The 19,221-nt window shown below is 49.9% G+C and overlaps 3 protein-coding genes across 3 annotated transcripts in view; 2 read left to right on the top strand and 1 right to left on the bottom strand.

Moving 5' to 3' along the window:
* The window catches only part of LOC309549119 (uncharacterized protein), a 2,919,967-nt gene that overhangs the window by 643,761 nt on the left and 2,256,985 nt on the right, over positions 1–19,221 (bottom strand). The window lies entirely within an intron of this gene.
* Positions 1–19,221, top strand: part of LOC309549117 (uncharacterized protein) — a 4,285,597-nt gene that overhangs the window by 533,100 nt on the left and 3,733,276 nt on the right.
* Positions 1–19,221, top strand: part of LOC309548645 (uncharacterized protein) — a gene marked incomplete at its 3' end in the record, with an annotated part of 257,244 nt that overhangs the window by 66,403 nt on the left and 171,620 nt on the right. The gene's annotated exons all lie outside the window — the stretch shown is intronic.

Raw genomic sequence — 19,221 nt, forward strand, 5'->3', positions numbered from 1 at the left:
CCTGGCTGGCGGTAACTGGGGCCTGGCTGGCGGTAACTGGGGCCTGGCTGGCGGTAACTGGGGCCTGGCTGGCGGTAACTGGGGCCTGGCTGGCGGTAACTGTGGCCTGGCTGGCGGTAACTGTGGCCTGGCTGGCGGTAACTGGGCCCTGGCTGGCGGTAACTGGGGCCTGGCTGGCGGTAACTGGGGCCTTGCTGGCACCAACTGGGGCCTGGCTGGCGGTAACTGGGGCCTGGCTGGCGGTAACTGGGGCCTTGCTGGCACCAACTGGGGCCTGGCTGGCGGTAACTGGGGCCTGGCTGGCAGTAACTGGGGCCTTGCTGGCACCAATTGGGGCCTGGCTGGCGGTAACTGGGGCCTGGCTGGCGGTAACTGGGGCCTGGCTGGCGGTAACTGGGGCCTGGCTGGCGGTAACTGTGGCCTGGCTGGCGGTAACTGTGGCCTGGCTGGCGGTAACTGTGGCCTGGCTGGCGGTAACTGGGCCCTGGCTGGCGGTAACTGGGGCCTGGCTGGCGGTAACTGGGGCCTGGCTACTCCGGGCAGGAACTTGGCCTCTTCACTCGCAACTCCAGGCTGTGGGATGGCTGGCAGGCAACTCGCGGATGGCTGGGGGTCAACTCCAAGCTGTCTGTGGGCGTATCTCGCAACTCCAGGGTATACTGCGGCTGCGTGGCGAGCTGTCTGTGGGCGTATTCTGGGCAGGAACCTGGCCTCTCGCAACTCCAGGGTATACTGCGGCTGCGCGGCGCGGGAATGTCGGAACGTCCGTACTTGCGAGGCACTTTACGTACACTCTCGGGGCATGTCCGTACTCGCGAGTGTACGTAAAGTGAGTGTACGTAAAACGGGGTATGCATTACGACCATGCCCTCACAATGACGTCATCATGCATTCACACCCCTAATGAATATATAGTAAGCTCAGGAGACCGGCAGAATCATCAGCAACAGGATCAGAGGAGGACAGGAGGAAGAAGAAGAGCCTAGGGCAAAAGAGCATAAGAACAGGGTAGGTATTAACTCGAGAGTAATTAAAAATAACCTGTACACCAAATGTTTCTATATTATGACCTCATGTAGGTGATTCACATTGACTCAGTTGTATTTTTTTTTTACAGATCATGATTTACATAGTTGCACTTTGGCCAAATTAACCTGTGAGGCTCTACAATGTTGCTCAGACCTAGAGCAAATAAAGGAAACAGCAACAGCATTGCAATCCAAAATGCGTGATTTTGTGGACATGCTTTCCAAATCTTAAAAGATTTTATCAACGTTTTTAATGTTTTTATTGGTTCCTGATATTACAAATGTTTTGTAATATTTTATGATATGTTGATGACACTCAGTTGTTAAGAGTGTACCCACGTTTGGGAAAAACACTTTAGAACACCCTAACCCTAACCCTAACCCTGTGAATGTTTCTTACAAAATTTTTTTTACATTCAACAATGTGTGTTCAATTCTTTATTGACTTTCGTTGGGGGGGTCCAGGTCTAAAGCTGTGTAAAGAAGCACTAAATGTATGATGGCTGTCCTATTCACATATTTCCATGTTAATGAAAACATTTTGGACACTGCCATATGCGAGTTGCTGGAGGTGTCAATTAAATGTTAAAGATCCCACCAGTTTTAACGCATATCACAGTGCGATCTGACATTTCACACAGGATCGGATCATACAAGTGGGAACGACTGTGCGATCCTATCCTGATGCAGCTGAATAAATGCATCATGTGCGACTTTTGTGCGAGTGCAGTGCAAATTGAGACATACACTTTGTATGGCTACATTCACACTGAACACGCACACAAGTCGCACATGACCCTTTATTTCTGATGTATCTGGATTGGATCGCACAGTGCTTCACACTTGTGGAATACAATCCTGTGCAAAAAGTAAGTGGTGGGTCACCCTTATGCGATGCTGGAAGGCTGCAAAGTCACAGACTTCCCGCATCGCATAAGTGTGACTCAACACTCAAGGTACTAGCAGTCCTAGGATTCAATATGGCATTGATATTGCCAGTAGCAATCAGTGTAGGGAGATCAGTGTAATCTATAGTGTATTGCTGGTTCTTTGGTCTAGTTCACTTTCCATTACCTATATATATAACACTTTGAGATGAACAATGATCAAGTTTCACATAACACTGACATATCCTAACATTGGTGGGCAGTGAGAAGGATGTCATAAATGAACACAACATAACAGGTGTAGGTACGTTGTTAATACCCTAATGTATTATATGAAATATATAGTATGGGCACCTTCTGGACAATGACCACCAATGTAAGGTGACATTAGATGAACCTTGGGTGTGACCTAGTTCTCAATGTGAGAGGGTTTGTGGAAATTTTATGGGGTGCAGAAGGCCCTTGTATTTATACCACTGGCTAAAAAATAACACATGGCCATCATCACTTTGGATCAGCTGGTGAGAGACTACAGTAAAGAACCACACTGATGAATGTATTAACACTTCCAAAGTCACACATATATAACACATGATTAACCCCAAAAATTATGTTTGGCATATGTGCCCAAATGATTAGAATCCACAATACAGAATCATTGCAATTTTGGTTTAATGTGTTGAAAAATAAGATATCTCTGACATTTATCTTGTGTGTCAAATCTTTAACAACATTAATGTGTGTGTGACATTGATTGCTGCCAGGAGGACACAGCTCCTCTCCCCACGAAATATTCCAGATATTCCTGGCGGATCTGACAGGCCCTCTGTGATGCCAATCCTGAGCGTCCAACTTGCATTGAGGTCATGGACTCCATTTGGTCACGAGGTTGGGCCTCTCCACTTGTACCTGGCATAGCAGGGTCAGTATCTAGTTGCTGCATAACATAATTTTCTGCATTCCTGCATAGGAAGTTGTGCAAAATGCAGCAACACAGGACCACGTTATCAACTTTGTACAGTGCCAGGAATATCCGGAACCGGTTGGCCATTATCCCGAAGGCATTCTCCACAACTCTGCGAGCTCTGGACAACCGGTAGTTGTAGATCCTTTGGTCGGGGGTGAGGTTCCTCTGAGGGTAGGGCTTCATGAGATGCTCCCCAAGCGCAAATGCATCATCTGCGATAAAAACAAAGCTCATACCCTCAACGGTTTGCTCCCTGGATGGTAGGTTCAGAGTGCCGCTATGAAGACGACGAGCGAACTCCGTCTGCTCAATAACTCCCCCATCCGAATTGCGGCCATTTTTGCCAATGTCCAAAAAAATAAACCCATAGTTTGCATTAACTATGGCTAGCATGACTATACTAAAAAATCCTTTATAATTATAATAAAATGTGCCGGAATTCGGAGGGGGGACAATGCAGACATGCTTCCCATCTATAGCACCCCCACAATTGGGAAAATTCCACTTCTCCAGAAATTGAGCAGAAATCTCCAGCCATTGCTCTGCGTTTGAAGGAAACTGTGGGGGAAAAACAAAAAAAAAAGATTTAGTGCTTGAGCACATCACATTATTAATTACACACACAGTTGTCTGTTAAATGCTTAAGCAACTTTTTAAAAATATAAACAACAGGAAGGCAATCATTTGGATTTGGGGATGTAACATCTACATACATTTATTTTACACCTCCTATTGTTCTTATATTGTAAAGGGCCATACACACTATAAGATTCTCTGAAGACTTTTTCCTTCAGATTTACCTTTTCTATGTAGTGCAAGGGCCTGCCAGATTGCATAGGATTTTAAAGTGTTTGTTTGACCTCATATTATTTGGTTTTGGTAAATCGGAAGGATAAATTGTTCTGACAATCTTATAGTGTGTATGGCCCATTATACTCACCAGCTAGAGCTGAGATTTACAAACTACGGCCCTCCAGCTGTTGCAGAACTACACATCCCATGAGGCCTTGTAATTCTCTGACATTCACAGACATGACTAGGCATGATGGAAATTGTAGTTCCTGAACAACTGGAGGGCCGTAGTTTGAAGACCTCAGAGCTTGAGCTTTGGTATATGCTGACTTTTAGATTTAGCATGTGGGTGGGGGGATGGGTAAGTAAAACTGGGCATTTATACATCAATAAGGGCTTGTGGTCAGTGAAGGTTTTAACATCATTACATAAACATACACAATCATAGGTGGGAATGGATGGACTGATGTATTTAAGATAAATCATAAACTAGGTACTAAAACATTGGCCAAGGAATAATTGTTTGAGGGAAAGTAATAAAATGACACAGATTCAAAATACTGTTAACAGGCAATGCGTTTAGGGACACATAGGAGAGAATGGTGGGGTGGTTAGTGGGTAGTTTTACAAATGGTTAAGATAGTCTACATCTTTACTACTATGTGCATGCAGACAGAGGGTAGTTACAAAATAATGGCCTGTGTCAATTGTTGTACATCCAAAAACATCATAATTCGGGTGAAACGACTAATACATGTAATGTAATATAAAAAAAAAAACATACCTTGATATAGTCCTTCTGCAAGACCTTGATGATGGCAGAGCAGGTCTCAGGGATGATGACTCCAAGTGCTTGGGGGGAGATGCCTGTGGTGAACTTCAGATCCTGCAGGCTTCTCCCTGTTGCAAGATACCTCAAAGTCGCAATTAACTTTTGCTCAGGAGTAATTGCAACCCGCATACAAGTATCCTGCTTGATAATATAGGGGGACACCAGGGCAAGAATACGGTAAAAGATGGGATCCGTCATCCTCAAATAATTCCTGAAATCATCAGGATTATTTTCCTGGAGCTCCCTCAGCAAGGACATGTGGGAAAATTGATCATGGTTAAGCAACCAATTTTTCGTCCAGGAGGTCCGGTTCTTCTTCCTCTTGCTCGTACGTCGCTTCAGAGCCAAAACTCCTACGCTAAGTACAGCAATGGTCAAATCCACGGGCTCCATAATAAATTCTCGAACAATGTCTCGGAAAATAGCGAAATGTTGTCAACCAAACAAATGCTACCGAAATCAGCGCGAAATGCCCAGAAGGGTCACGGCCAAACACTCACTTCCTCTTTTGTAGCAGCGAACGTGCTTGGAACGTACTGAAGTCATTTTCTATCGGCAGACAAAAGTCCTGGGCAAGTTTTGAGCACTTTTCCACAGACAAACAACAAACACGACAGCCGTGGACATTTGACGGCCGATCGTTCGGCCGACGATCGGTACGTGTGTACGGGGCTTTACAGCACTTACAGTCTGTTCTCCAGCAGGAAAATGTCTGTGTCTCCTCATGTCTCTCTTTTCCCCAGTCTTACCCAGAAATCCTTGCTCTGCCCTTTTTGATGACCTCATCCTTCTTGCAGAGAGAGAAAGAAAGCACAGCAGCCATATTGACAAAGGGCAAAAACAAACACAGCATAACAGGAATACACACTTGAAAGATGGCCAAAGAAATTGTCACATCACTACATTCTCCTCCTGCTGAAAATCCTTCCGACCCAGGAAGGATATACACATAAAATAACAACAGAAATTAACATAGTTGTCGCCTTCTGCAGACCACTTCTCCAGAAGCAATCTATTACAGAGCTAGCTGCAAAGAAAGTATGGTTAGTAACAAATAGGCATCATGCTAACCAGTCTAGAATGAGCTGCAATCATGTCCGTCAGAACATGAGGTTGTACATAGTTCTGTACAGCATAGCAGGGTCTTCCCAATGTGTCATAAGTAAACACCGGTGGAGGACGTCGAACACGATCTCCTCTCCTCAACCCCTCAGGCATAAATCCAGAGAACTCTGGGACAGCATTAGTGGGAAAACTTGGTGCTCCAACCATGCCTGGAACTGTAGGCACAAAATTTTGGACTGTTGGTTCAAAAGCAGGAGTAGCTGGGTTCAAACCTCCCCTCTGAGGGAGGCCCCCATCAGTACTAGGTGAAGGAACCTGTACAGGAGACTCTGGTGGAGGTGTAAACCAGTCACTGTCATCACTCTGGTCTCCACTGTTGCCACAAGGCACATCATTAGAATCTGTAGCAATGTCAGATTGTGGCTCCTCATCAACAGTAGCAACTTGTGGTACTGGAAGCAAATGATTCCTATGCCAGGCTTTGATCCGACCCTCAGGTCCTCGAATCCTGTATACTGGAATTCTACGCAGTTTTTCTACAACTTCAAACAACTAATTTCTCCAGCGATCAGCTAACTTATATTTGGCTGAGGGTCCCAAATTGCGGAGAAACACTTTATCACCAGGTTGTAAGTCTTTGTAACGAACTTTGGAATCAAAACGCCTTTTATTGGCATCATTTAATTTTGCAGCATTTTCCTCAGCCATCTGATAGGCCTCTTTCAAACTCTGTTTAAGTCGTGCCACATACTGATAGTGATTCCTCTGTTCCACTCCATCAGTAGACACGCCCAACTGAATGTCAATAGGGAGACGGGCTTCTCTCCCAAACATAAGAAAATAAGGAGAAAAGCCAGTGGATTCATGTCTGGTACAATTGTAGGCATGTACCATAGCTCCAACATGTCGGCTCCAGGTCTGCTTAGCACCATTAGGGAGGGTACCCAACATGTTCAACAAGGTACGATTGAAACGTTCAGGGAGAGCATCACCCTCTGGATGATAAGGGGTGGTGCGGCTCTTGTTGATGTTAAGCAATGTTAACAGCTCTTTAATTAGGCGACTTTCAAAGTCCCGCCCCTGGTCAGAGTGAAGTCGGTTTGGCAATCCATAGTGAACAAAAAACTTCTCCCACAGCACTTTGGCTACAGTTACTGCTTTCTGATCTTTGGTGGGATAGGCTTGAGCATAGCGAGTATAGTGATCAGTCACAATCAAAATATTTCCCACACCACTGCTGTCATTGTCAATACACAAAAAGTCCATGCACACTAAATCCAGGGGACCAGAACTTTTCAAGTGTTCCATAGGAGCAGCTCGAGTAGGCAGAGTTTTCCGTTGCAGACATCTCAGACAACGGTGGCAATAGTCCACAACAGCTTCCCTCATTTGTGGCCAAAAGAATCGGTCTTGGATTAATCCATAGGTTTTTTCAACTCCTAGATGCCCATGTTGATCATGCAAACTTCTCAAAACAGAGTTTCTATAGACTTGAGGGAGCACTAGCTGTCTCCTTCCAGGATGATCATGAAACAAATGTACCCTGTACAAAAGTCCATCAATTATTTTGAGCTTATCCCATTCCTTAAGATAGTAGGTACTCTGCTCAGGTAGGTATTTTCTCATGTAGTTAGGATCTTTGCGGAAAACAGACTCTCTAACATGTCTAATTATTGGATCTCTTTTTTTGTAGAAGAATCATATCTTTCTTTTGCAGCTGGATGTTTTCTGGCACCCCTAAAGCAGTGGGGCAGCAATACGTGTTTGGAATACACTCTTCACCAGTTCCCAGGGAATCAATAGCTCTTAGGTCAGAGAAAACAATATTGTCTCCTTGTACAGCAACTGTAGCACAATAGGCAGCCACAATAGGCCCAGGTACTTCCTCCCAGTCACTTTCTTCCAAGTTCATGGGTAATCCAAGGCACCTAGAAAGAGCATCAGCCCCAATATTCTTGGGACCCGGCTTGTACTTGAGAGTGAACTGATAATTAGACAAGGCAGCAAGCCACCTATGACCAGTGGCATCTAGCTTAGCTGTAGTCAAAACATAAGTCAGGGGGTTGTTGTCGGTTCTCACCTCAAACTGAGTTCCATACAAGTAATCATGCAGCTTTTCAACAATAGCCCACTTCAGGGCAAGAAATTCCAGTTTATGAACAGGATAATTCTTTTCTGCTGGGCTTAGACTGCAACTGATATAAGCAACAGGCCTTAGTCCTCCTGGGTACTGTTGATGTAAGACTCCTCCCAATCCATCATAGCTGGCATCCACATGCAGAATGTATGGCTTTTGTGGGTCTGCATAAGCCAACACTGGTGCTTCTGTAAGACTTTTCTTAAGCTGTAGAAAAGCTTCTTCACAAGCAGAAGTCCATCTCTCACTGAAAGGAGTTTTGCGGTTTGTGTCCATGCCAGGGGTTTCTTTGAGCAAGTCATTAAGAGGCCGAGCAGTCTTGGAATAGCCTCTAATGAATCGATGATAATAGCCACAAAATCCCAAGAAGGACCTCAGTTCTGTCAGATTTGTGGGACGGGGCCAGGTAACCACAGCCTCCACCTTAGCAGGATCAGTTGCTACCCCTTCTGCAGATACGATGTGACCCACAAAGTTTACTGAAGAACGAGCAAACTTACATTTGTCCAGTGAAAGTTTCAGACCTTCCTTCCTCAAACAATCTAGCACTTTAAACAGTCTTTGGTCATGCTCCTCCAGAGTGGAGCCAAAGACAATTATGTCATCAAGGTAGACGATACATTGAGTGGGACAAAGGTCTCCCAGGGTCCGATCCATTAGACGTTGAAAGGTTGCAGGTGCACCACTAATGCCCTGAGGCATGCAAACAAACTGGAAAAACCCCAGGGGGCAAATAAAAGCCGTCTTTTCTTGATCTTCCTCACTCATTGGGACCTGGTAATAACCAGATCTTAAGTCCATTACTGTGAACCATTTACTGCCTTGCAGGGCATCAAGAGCTTCCTCGGGGGGGGGCGTGGCTAGGTCATGGCGGTGTGAAGACGTTCTTCTCTGGTGCTCCTGCTCCCTAGCCTCCCTGACCGGCTTATTTAGGCATTCCTAGGCTGTCATGAGCACCTACAAACGGCGGAAGACGAAGGCGGCTTCCCGGGCTACCCCATCGGCTCCTATCCGCAGCTTCTTCCAGGGCTCCCCGACCCCGGGACCGCAATCTCCGACGGTAGGCCTCAACAGCGGCCTTGCCTGGACCGCCACATCGCCTCAGCAACCGCCTGCCTCTCCCCAGCTCCACGCCACTTCGACGATGTCTCAGGGCTCCCTCCCTTCCTCGCAGACCTCTCTGCTGGTTCCCCCGGAGGAGGAGAGAGACATTTGGGCGCTTCTCCCTTCCCTTCCCACGAAGCGGGACATGGAGGACATCGTGGCCCAGGTGGCAGAGCAGCACCGCAGAGATTTCGCAGCGATAACGGCTGAAGTGACCCAGGTGCGGGGGAGAGTAGCGGCGGGTGAATCCGCACTTGGAGACCTCCAGTCACGGGTGGCTCACCTGGAGCGTACACAGGCTTCCCATGCCGATGCCCTGGCGGAACACCAGCTCCAGATGGAGGACATCGAGAACCGGAGCCGCCGTAATAACCTGCGGCTCCGGGGCCTACCTGAGGCGACGGGACGAGAGGATCTGGTGGTGACGGTCCAGGCTATATTCTCCAAGTTGATGCCGCAGGACCCTCCGGTGGACTTTCTTTTTGACCGGGTGCACCAGGCTCTGGGCCCCCGCTCGCCAGATGCGGACAGACCGCGGGACGTGATTTGCCGCCTCCACAGATATTCAGTTAAAGAACAGCTGCTGCGGGCGGCGTGGTCCCACGGCCCGGTGGACTTTGATGGGGCGCAGATCGCCGTCTTCCCGGACATCTCAAGAGGTACTTTGACCCGTCGGGCTATGCTGAAGCCACTTCTAGAAAGACTTCGCTCCCAAGACGCCACCTACCGCTGGGGGTTTCCCCTGCAGCTGACAGTCCGGCGGAATGGCTCTTCGTTCACCCTCCGGAGGCATGCTGATCTCCAGGCTCTCTATCGCTTTGCCGGCCTGGCTCCCCAAGACTTACCGGCCTCGATGGCGAGGCTCCCGGACCGTGCGGCTCGCCCCCCGGGCGGTGGCCCTTCTCGGGTTCGATCACGGGGTTCGCAGCACCCTCGTGGGTCCCTGAGCGCGGGCTCCGCCGGCCCGGCGGCGGCCTCCCTGGAAGACTAGAATGCTGCTGCCTGCAACCGTGAGTCTGACTGTGGCCCTGTGGTACCCCCTTTGCCCTGCTTCCCTCCCCTCCCCCCCTAGGTGCTTCATTTTGCACCCCATGGACCTGGACTGCCCATCCCCCCCTGTTTGCTCTTTGCTGCTGCCCGCTTGCCCGATTCTACCTGCTGCCAAGTGACCCTACCGATGCCATCCATGCTCGCCCCCCACTCATGGACTCCGTGGGTTGGTCCCTATTTTTTGCTGCATTGGAGTTGTGTGGGTTCCCCTTGTCCAGTACCACCTTGAGGCCCTCTCGCTGAACTAACTGACTGATGTGACTGTGCTGCTTGTAGGATCTCTTGCACCTTATCATATGTGTTTTGTGGCTCTGCACTTTCCTTATGCTGCTGGGTCTGGCTGATATGTATTCTCTACTCATATTAATGTAACTGTTGCTCACAGCTCCCCTCCCTCCCCCCCCTTTTTTTTTCTTTCCTCCCCCCTTTTCCTTTCTCCCCCCTCACTTCTCCCCCCCTCCCCCCATCCCCACTTCCCCCCTCCACCCGTCCTATTTCCCCATTCCCTCTCCCCTACTCTTCCCCCCCTCCCCCCTTCCTCTCTCTCCTTGCCCCCCCTTTCCCCCCCATTCCCTGCCTCTCCCTCCTCCTATCTCCTTCCTTCCCTTTCCCCCCCCCCCTTTTTTTTCTTCTTCCCCCCCTTTTTTTTTTCTTTCATCCTACCCCATCTCCTCCGTCCTTTCCTGTATGCCCGGGGTTCCCATTGGGGGGCGTGATCCGAGCGGGTTCCACTGCTCAGCCTTGCCAATTTACACTGGCTGGGTTGCTCGTGTGATGGTACCGCAGTTTGATGTGGTTTCTAGGGGCGAGGGGGCAAGTATGTTCCAGCTGCGGTGCCACTGCAAGGGCTTGATAGGGTACTGTGTGTGGGTTTGTGGGGGTTCCTAATGAGCTGTGTTCCTCTCCTTTCCCCCTCTTTCCCTACCCTTCCCCCCCCTCCCCTCTTCCCCCCCTTCCCCCCCCTTTCCCCCCTGAGGGCTCACATTTATCTCACATAGGGTTGTTATGTTGACTGTTTTATGTGCTCTCCTGACCATGGTTGCGAGGCTGCTCTGCCTTCACAGGCTCTTCGATTGCTGCTCCTCAGCTTTTGCACTTTGTTTTACAATGGAATGCCTTTATATTTGATATTGCTATTCTTGATATTGTTTTTCATTGCCGGTCTGGGAGGGGTCCTGGGTAGTGGTCACCTTTCTCTGTCTGTTGTGACCCTCCTCGTTCCCCCAATAGGGTGTACCTTGAGGTTCCACCTGTTCTGCCCACGGTTTGAGCGGAGTGGGTCGAACCTCTTGGTACCTTGAGACTTGGTCTCCTCAGTGCGGTTTGCACTGTAGATCCTCCCCCCCTGTGCACCAGGAGTGCACCCCTCTTTGAATTCTTACCTTATTTATCTCACTCTCGCCTTTCCCTTTTCTCTCCCCTCCCTTTACTCCTTTTTTCCCTCCTCCTCCCCCCCCCTTTTTTTTTTTTCCCTCTGCCCTGCCTTTGCTCTTGGGGGTGGGGGATGATGGCTCCCCCGAGGGTAGACCCGCTGCGATTGGTCTCCCTAAATGTCAAGGGGTTAAATACTCCCGAGAAGCGTTCGGTTGTTCTCTCTGATCTTCACCGTCTCCGGGCGCAGGTCAGTTTTTTACAGGAAACCCATTTCAGATCGGACAAGCTTCCTAAATTGGGAGACCGACGCTATCCCACGGTATATCATGGCTGCTCTTCTGACTCCAAATCTAAGGGGGTGTGTATACTGATTAATAGTCACGCCCCGTGGACGCTCTCGGACTCGTGGAACGACGGCGCGGGACGTGTGCTCTTTGTTAAGGGGCGGCTGGGGGTTCTGCCGGTTACGCTGGTCAACCTTTATCTCCCGAATACTGGTCATGTGGCTTTCATGGAATCCCTGCTCTCGCGGCTGGAGAAGTTTGCGGAGGGTCAGGTCATCGTGGGCGGGGATTTTAACTTGGCTCTTGACCCGGTGGTGGACACGTCTAAGGGGTCCTCTCACCTTTCCTACGCTGCCCTGAAGCGTATTAAGATGCTGTTCCAGGGGTTGCGTCTGGTTGATCCCTGGCGCATTCTCCATCCGGAAATGAGGGACTACACCTTCTACTCCCCCCCTCATGCCTCTTACTCTCGCATTGACTTTTTTCTGTTGCCCCAGGCCTTGCTGCCGTGTGTCGTCTCGGCCTCCATCGGGTCTATTACATTCTCCGACCATGCCCCGGTCCTTTTAGGTCTGGATCTGAGCTCTTCGGACCGCCCGCAGTGGCAATGGCGACTGAATGATAGTCTCCTCCAGGACGCGGCTGTGGTAGCGGAACTGTGCTCGGAGCTTAGGGGTTTCTTTGCCACTAATGCTTCGTCCGAGAGCCCTCCCCTGATGGTGTGGGAAGCGCACAAGAGCTACTTGCGTGGGGTTCTTATTAAGATAGGGTCGCGCTGCAAGAAAGAACGTACTCAGCAGTTGAGTGATCTCCTCTCTAAAATCAGCAAACTGGAATTGGTCCACAAACGCTCTCTTGCCCAGGCTGCCCTGCAAGAGCTGGCGGTCTTGCGAGAACAGTTGCGGTCCTTGGTCCTTTTCCGGGCGAAGGCGGCATTGGCCAAGTGCAGACGGGCCTTTTATGAGCATGGGGACAAGTGTGGAAAATTGCTGGCTCGTGCACTCCGTGCACAGAGGGTCCGCACCTTCGTGCCTGAGCTCTCGACTTCCGGGGGTCGTAGGGTGCATTCCACTGCGGACATCGCTGAAGCCTTCCGTCAATACTATTCGTCTCTTTACAACTTGTCCCCGGACTCTTCATCCCCTTCTGGGGCTGGGCGGGTCGACGCGATCCGCTCCTATCTTCTTGCTTCGGGCCTCCCCTCCCTCCCGGAGGAGGAAGTTGAGAAATTGGATGAACCCTTGCGCCCTGGTGAGCTGTTGCTGGCTCTGAAGGCGGCGCAACCAGGGAAGGCCCCGGGCCCGGATGGCTACTCCAAACGCTACTACAAATGCTTTAATGACATCCTTTCTCCCCATTTCCTTGCTGCATATAACGCTACGGGTGAGGGTGCAGTGTTCCCGGCGGATTCGCTTCGGGCACACATAGCGGTTATTGCGAAGGAAGGTAAGGATCCTATGGTCTGTGCCAGCTACAGGCCTATCTTGCTTCTAAATGTTGACCTGAAGCTCTTTACTAAGATCCTGGCCTCTAGATTGGCCCCGCTGCTTCCGCAATTGATCCATGACGACCAGGTGGGCTTTGTCACTTCCCGGGAGGCACGAGACAACACCACCAAGGCGCTTGACCTGGTGCACCTTGCCAATACCCGCCGAATCCCGTCCTTGCTTCTATCCACTGATGCGGAGAAGGCATTCGATCGGGTGAATTGGGAATTCCTCTTGGCGACGATGGCGCACATTGGAGCGGGGGAGAGGCTCATGTCTTGGGTTCAGGCTATCTACTCAGCCCCCTCGGCGAGAGTGAGGGTCAATGGTCACCTATCTGACCCCATGGTGATCTCCAATGGGACCCATCAGGGCTGCCCGCTCTCCCCGCTGATCTTCGTCTTGACCCTCAAGCCTTTCCTGCGCACGATGAGGGCCAATACTGATGTTGCTGGGATATCGGTCTCCCAGACGCTCTCCCCCAAGGTGGCGGCGTACGCAGATGACCTGCTCTTCTTTCTTACGAAACCTCTGACCTCTTTGCCCAATTTGCTGAAAGAGTTCCGTGTTTATGAATCCCTTTCTTTCTATAAAATAAATCAAGCTAAGTCCAAGGCCCTGGCGGTGGCTATCCCACCCGCTCTCTCTGCTCTCCTCCGGGCGGACTTCCCCTTTAAGTGGGGGTCGTCCCATATTCGCTATTTGGGGATTGCTCTACCGCACTCACCTGACGGAGCCTTTGATTGCAATTTCCCACCATTATTGACACGAATCAAAAAAGATCTCGATGACTGGCAAGGGGGCCGTTTCTCGTGGTTCGGGCGTTGCAATATCATAAAAATGAATGTAATGCCCCGCCTTTTATACTTGTTCCAGGCCGTCCCGGTGACCGTCCCGGCTTCCTTCCTTCGGAAGGTTAATCGGGTGTTCCGGGAGTTTCTGTGGCGCAGGGGCTCCCGAGGCTGGCGTTGCGTGTTCTGCGCATGCCTAAACTGACCAAAGGCATGGCTCTACCGGACGCCGTAGCATATTATGAGGCTTGTCACTTGTCCCGTATCTTGGACTGGTACCGCCATGGCCCACTGAAGCAGTGGGTACGTTTGGAGCGGAGCTCAGGGGGGATCCCACCTGAGACCTCTCTGTGGACTTCTTCAGCGGTCCAGAGGGAATTGTCCGACCACCCGACTATTGGCCCCACCTTGCGGGTGGGAAGGCGTCTGTGCCACGGGGGCTCCTTAGCTACCCTGCCGTCCCCCCTTCTTCCGGTGGTTGACAACCCCGATTTTCCACCGGGAATTGGACCAGCCGGGATTTCGATCTCTGAGGGATGCGGGAATTGGTCAGGCCCGCCACTTTGTTCGGGACGGGTCCTGGATCACCAGGTCTCGCCTTCATTCGGACGCCGCCTTCTCCGAGCTGAGTTTCTGGCAACAGGTCCAACTCTCGCACTTTCTGCAATCCCTACCGGCAGCGCCCCTGTTTGCCAGAAGTCTCACCTACTTTGAGGAACTTTGCTCCGTTCCGTCTCCTTTACGACACACTATCATCCCTCATGTACAAGACTCTGGTCACTCCTGAGGCACCGTACCGACCTCCCTATGTGGCTCGCTGGGAGCGAGATCTGGGTCTGTCCTTCACCGACCAGCAGGTGGAACGCCTACTGTTTTTCGCGTACAAAACTTCCATCTGCTCTCGCTACCAGGAGGTGGGGTACAAATGTCTGACTAGATGGCACTATACCCCGGTGCGGTTGAGTCGGATGTTCCCGACCAGTGTTGACACTTGCTGGAGGTGCGGCAGGGAGCGGGGGACATACCTCCATATTTTCTGGTCGTGTGAACGGGTGCAACCATTCTGGGCATCGGTACGCCTTATTGCCCAAAAATTCACGGACCACTCCTTGACGCTGGACCCTGCGCTTTTCCTGCTCCACCATCACGAGTTCCCGAGAGCGTCCTATCGGAAATCCATCTTGCCGTTATTGTTCACGGCAGCAAAGAGTTGCATCCCCCCCTTTGGAAGCAGACCCAGCCCCCGACTGTGGCCATGTGGCTTAATAAAGTCAAATGCATTAACGAAATGAAAGATCTGTTGGCGACGGAGAGGGGAACCAGAGAGAAATTCACGAAACGCTGGTTCTATTGGCACAAATTTACTTTTTCAGCAGAATACCGTGATCTGCTGATATAATGCTCTGTGATTGTGGGTGATGTTGTACCGCGCTGTCCTACCATCCCCCCCCCCCTGCTCTTCTCCCTTACTCCTCTTTTTTCCTCCTATTCTCCCTCCTCTTGTTATCCCTCCTTTATCCTTCTTTTTTTTTTTTTTTTCCTGTCCGGTTTACTCTTACAGGCATGTTACTATGGTTGTTCGTTGGGATCCTCATCTTGCTCCCAGGCAAACGTATTGATGTCAATCCCCCCTGCCCTTCGGGGTTCTTGGGAGTCTATCGTGGGGCGGCCCTCCGCGCGCCTGATGCCGGCCATATGTTGGATGCCGGTGGTGGCGGGGGTCTGCCCCGCGGTGGCCCTAGGGCTCCTGCCTACGCTCTGGGTGCCATATTTCCCGCTTTGCAGGGTTCTAGGGGGTTGGAATGCTTAGGTTTGACTGTCGGGGGATGTCCGCCCCCAAGATTCATTATGCTCTTATCCTGTTATTCCATGATGTCTATGTCACCTGGGAGCTGTACATCTTACTGTTACACTATTACTGCTTACTGTGTTTATCTGGTGGTTTGTTATATGCCTTATTTTTGTTTCAATAAACGAATTTAGAAAAAAAAGAGCTTCCTCAATGCGAGGTAGCGTGTATTGATCTGGGATTGTTCGCCGATTCAGAGTCCTGTAGTCAACACATATTTGCACTCCACCGTTTTTCTTTCTGAATACCACTATTGGGGATGCATACGGGCTTTTAGACTCAGCAATGATGTTTTCATCTTTCATTTTGTGCAAGCACTCTCGAACATCATCCAGATCTTTAAGAGGTATGCGCCTGGATCTTTCTCTAAATGGAGTGCTATCTGTTAGGCGAATACTGTGCTGAATACTTTTTGCACACCAAACATCCATGTCATCGGTAGAGAAAACATCATTGTATTCCATTAGCTGCTCTCCTAGTGCTTGTTGGTGCTCTGCAGGACTATCAGCATCATTCAAGTGAACATCTAATTTGGTTTCTCTTTCCTTGACTTTGGCAGTGTAGGAGCTAATGGTTTCCACTGGGTAACAATAGGCTACCTCTTTCCAGGCTGGTATTATAACTGGGTGTGTGGTAATGTTCCAGACAGTCACAACATCCATTCTTGGACATTTTACACAATAGTCTTTCCTTTCTGGTACTATCTCCCAGCCATTCTTTGCAGCCTTTTTTGTATCAGTCTCTAGCAAAAAGAAACTACCATTTGCACTTGGTGAAATTTCCACATAAACCCGCAACACTCTTACTCCCCCTGCTGGAAGCTCTATGGGACGCCATGGATTTCCCACACACCCTCCAGGAAGGTCAGGAGCAAAAGTTTGGAAGATATTTTGAAGATCTGGAGCAACAGGCAGTGAAGGTAGGGGAGTTCCTCGTTGGGGCTGAAGAAACCGTATGAAAGCAGCCTCAACAGCTTCAACATTGGAACCCACAATCATAGGAGCATACTCATTACCCCAAGGGGGAGGGCTCAGATAAGCAATAACTTTAAGTGGGGGATCCTCCTCAGCTATCACGCCAGGAATGCGAAGCTCAACTTCTAGGCAACCATCCATAAAAACAGGATTTTCTCCCACACCATAAACAGGCAAAGTGTCCACAGGTTGCAAAGGGAGGTGGTTTAAGTGTTGCTGATAGAAGGGCCTGTATATGATCGTCAGCTGAGAACCAGTATCAAACAGAGCAGTAGTGATGTCGCGAACCTAAAATGTGCCGTTCGCGAACGCGAACCTCCACAAATGTTCGCGAACGGGCGAACCGCCATAGACTTCTATAGGCAGGCGAATTTTAAAACTCACACGGACTCTTTCTGGCCACAATAGTGATGGAAAAGTTGTTTCAAGGGGACTAAAACCTGGACTGTGGCATGCTGGAGGGGGATTCATGGCAAAACTCCCATGGAAAATTACGTAGTTGACGCAGAGTCGGGTTTTAATCCATAAAGGGCATAAATCACCTAACATTCCTAAATTGTTTGGAATAACGTGCTTTAAAACATCCAGTGTGTGTATACGATCAGGTATGATGTTGTATCAATCAGGTAGTGTAAGGGTTACTCCCGCTTCACAGTGACAGACCAAACTCTGACAGACAAAACTCCCCATTGTCATGAACATGCAATAATGTCAGGTAGTTTACCTGTTCCTCATCCTCATGTCTGCATTAAGGGCCAGACTCTTCCTTCTGGCTGCTTTTATCATCTCTCTTCCCTGTTTGGCTCCACCCCAGGCCATTCCAGGAAGTCTATATTAACCAGTGCACTGCAGGTCAGCTTTGCTGTTCCCTGTTGCTAGTTTCCTGTGTGCTTGATCTACTGTTCTGTGTACCGACTTTGGCTTGTCTCTGACTATTCCTGTTTGGCTGTTACCCTGACCTTTGGCCTGTCCCGTGGTTACCCTTGTCTGCCTGTTACCCCGACCTTGGCTTACCCATCACCATTCCGTGTGTCCCGAGTGGCTGCTTCCCTTCTCTCCCTACAGAGAGTGACCTGGGGGACCCCAGGGGCCGCGACCTGGACCCAGCTGCAGCCAAGTCCATCCTCACCACTAGAGGCTCTGGTGAACACCTGCTGGGTCTTAGACTCTGCGCCCTGGGGAATCTTGGGCTCACGTTCCGGTCCATCCGCAGCAGTCTGCTATCGGGTTCACTACCTTGCGCTGCGCCCCTGCCTCCAACAGGGTGCAGTTGTCACCTGGCCACAGGTGACCTGACACCCATTTAATAGTCAGTCAGTCAGTCCATTTGCACAACCGCAAACTCCCCATTTGCACAAGGTTGGATACCAAGCTAGCCATGTCCCGTTCCTTGTCCTCGCTGACGTCATTGAAGGTCTCTTCCTCCACCCAGCCACGTACAACACCAAGGGTCCCCGAAAGGTGACAACAAGCCCCCTGGGACGCCTGCTGTGGTTGGTCTTCCACCTCCTCAAAGCCACCTTCCTCCTCTGACTTCTCTTCTTCAGACTCCTCTCTCTGCGTTGCCACAGGTCCAGCAATCGACAATGACAAGGCTGCTTCTGGTGGTAATGGGGACCACAACTCTTGCTCTTCATGCTCATCTACGGCCTGATCCAGTACTCTTCGCAGGGCACGCTCCAGAAAAAACGCATATGGGATGAGGTCGATGATGTTGCCTTGGGTTCGACTGACCAGGTTTGTCACCTCCGCAAAAGGACGCATGAGCCTACAGCCATTGTGCATGAGCATTCAGTAACGCGGCCAAAAAATACCCAGCTCCACAGAGGCTGTCCTCTTTTTTTTAAATTAAAAAAATCTGTTCTTATCAGTTTAATCCCTGTTACGTTACGTCCCCTATCAGGGGCCGGTGTATGGAATAGATTTTAGTAACCGGGAGATGGAAAAAGATGGTTGGTCTGTCCTCTTACTACCAATTTTGGGCACTGCGCGTGCGCCGTGCAATGTACTGTGCCATCCTATATGAGTGGTGTGTTAAGTGGTACTATTCTTATCAGTTTTATCCCGGTTACGTCCCCTATCAGGGGACGTGTATCGAATAGATTTTAGACAAGCGCAAAGAGTTGTCAATAGTTGACACACTCATGACATACATTTTATTCCTCTATGCGTCAATCTTGCTGTAGTGATGTGACTGTGCTCATGCGCACGATTGGGAGATTGCAGGCGATAGCGGTTTTTCAAAGCCTATGGGCGTGCTGAGGTAGTTCATTGACAATTAAGTGACCCAGAAAACAATGATTCTGCAGTGTGGGCCCATTGTTGACCTAGTAGGCTTTAATGATCACCCAAGATCACCCAGCAGAATATTAGCATGCATAAAGAAAGGGATGTATTCCAGAGATAAGTTCTGGTCGCCAGTCCTCAGGAGGGATGTGTTGGAGCTGGAGAGAGTCCAGAGAAGGGCAATTAAACTAATTAGGGGATTGGAGGACCTTAATTATGAAGAGCGTCTGCAAACGCTTGATTTATTCTCCCTGGAGCAGAGACGCCTGAGGGGGGACATGATAGCAATTTTTAAATATCTCAATGGGGATCTC

This window comes from Pelophylax lessonae (genome assembly GCF_965119305.1).
Source record: "Pelophylax lessonae genome assembly, chromosome: 3".
NCBI lineage: Eukaryota > Metazoa > Chordata > Amphibia > Anura > Ranidae > Pelophylax > Pelophylax lessonae.